This window comes from Rhipicephalus sanguineus, chromosome 5 (assembly GCF_013339695.2).
Source record: "Rhipicephalus sanguineus isolate Rsan-2018 chromosome 5, BIME_Rsan_1.4, whole genome shotgun sequence".
Taxonomy (NCBI): domain Eukaryota; kingdom Metazoa; phylum Arthropoda; class Arachnida; order Ixodida; family Ixodidae; genus Rhipicephalus; species Rhipicephalus sanguineus.
The window spans coordinates 102195507-102197295 of NC_051180.1; the positions used below are offsets into that span (position 1 = coordinate 102195507).

Genomic DNA, 1789 nt, shown 5'->3' on the forward strand with positions numbered 1-1789 from the left:
CCGTAGCTCAGTGGTAGAGCATCGGACGCGTTATTCGAAAGGTCGCAGGTTCGGTCCCTGCCGGCGGCAAGTCATCTTTTCGTCCACTTTACTTTCTTCACATTTATATTCTAAATACTACAAATAACACCCCCTGTACGTTCCTTGGCGTTATTGTCTGTTAGTTTCTCATTAATATTGTGTCTAACAAAGATAAACGAGCCCTTGAAAATCATCTGCTTTCCTTCATTCATAGCGAGGGGTCTCGTCCTGGCAGACTTAATGCCTTCAGGTTAGTATGCGAGGGATTATTGGTCAGCTGCCAACTCGTAAAAATGATCACGTGCTACGTGCCGCCAACAGGCAAAAAAGAGTGTTCCACACTCGCCGCCATGGCTGCGATTGGCGCTGACTAACACTCCTAGGTTTAAATCACATATATACCCCCAGAAAGTGGACGGGGACGATGACCGCCGCCGTAGCTCAGTGGTAGAGCATCGGACGCGGTTATTCGAAGGTCGCAGGTTCGGTCCCTGCCGGCGGCAAGTCATCTTTTCGGTCCCCTTACTTTCTTCACATTTATATTCTAAATACTACCAAATAACACCCCCTGTAACGTTCCCTTGGCGTATATTGTCTGTTAGTTCTCATTAATATTGTGTCTAACAAAGATAAACGAGCCCTTGAAAACATCTGCTTTCCTTCATTCATAGCGAGGGTCTCGTCCTGGCAGAACTTCAATGCCTGCGGTAGTATGCAGGGATTATTGGTCAGCTGCCAACTCGTAAAATGATCACGTGCTACGTGACGCCACAGGCAAAAAGAGTGTTCCACACTCGCCGCCATGGCTGCGATTGGCGCTGACTAACACTCCTATGTTTAATCAACATATATACCCCAGAAAGTGCGGGACGATGACGCCGCCGTAGCTCAGTGGTAGAGCATCGGACGCGTTATTCGAAGGTCGCAGTTCGGTCCCTGCCGCGGCAATCACTTTTTCGTCCACTTTACTTTCTTCACATTTATATTCTAAATACTACATAACACCCCCTGTACGTTCCTTTGGCGTTTATTGTCTGTTAGTTCTCATTAATATTGTGTCTAACAAAGAATAAACGAGCCCTTGAAAAATCATCTGCTTTCCTCAGTCATAGCGACGAGTCTCGTCCCTGGCAGACTTATGCCTTCAGGTAGTATGCGATGGATTATTGGGTCCGTGCCAACTCGTAAAATGATCACGTGCTACGTGACGCCAACAGGCAAACAAAAGAGTGGTTCCACACTCGCCGCCAGGGCTGCGATTGGGCGTCTGACGACACTCCTAGGTTAAATCAACCATATATACCCCAGAACGTGGACGTGACGAGGACCGCCGCCGTAGCTCAGTGGGAGGAGCATCGGACGCCGTTTATTCGAAGGTACGCAGGTTCCGGTCCCGTGCCGGCTGCAAGTCATCTTTCGTCCACTGTACTTTCTCACATTTATATTCTAAATACCTACAATAACCACCCACCTGATCCGTTCCTTGGCGTTATTGTCTGTTAGTTCTCATTAATATTGTGTCTAACAAAGATAAACGAGCCCTTGAAAACTCATCTGCTTCCTTACCTTTATATGACAGGCATACAGTTGTCTTTTTCGTTCTCTCGCTTTAGAAATTCTGAAATCAAAACCTTACATTACCGCTACCAGTACCTATCAATACTTTTAGACTGTCCAGAAAACTGCCGTGTAACGCTATGGGAGCACTTCATATAGCGCCCGCAGTCGCCGCGCCGCCGCGCTGCGCAGGAACGCTGGCATCGAGACG

General features: G+C 47.8%; 1 non-coding gene across 1 annotated transcript; it reads left to right on the top strand.

The window, feature by feature from the left end:
• Nucleotides 1–451: 451 nt before the first annotated feature.
• Nucleotides 452–524, top strand: Trnap-cgg (transfer RNA proline (anticodon CGG)). The gene has a single exon. It is a non-coding gene; the product is annotated as a tRNA-Pro (tRNA).
• The last annotated feature ends 1265 nt before the right edge of the window (nt 525–1789 follow it).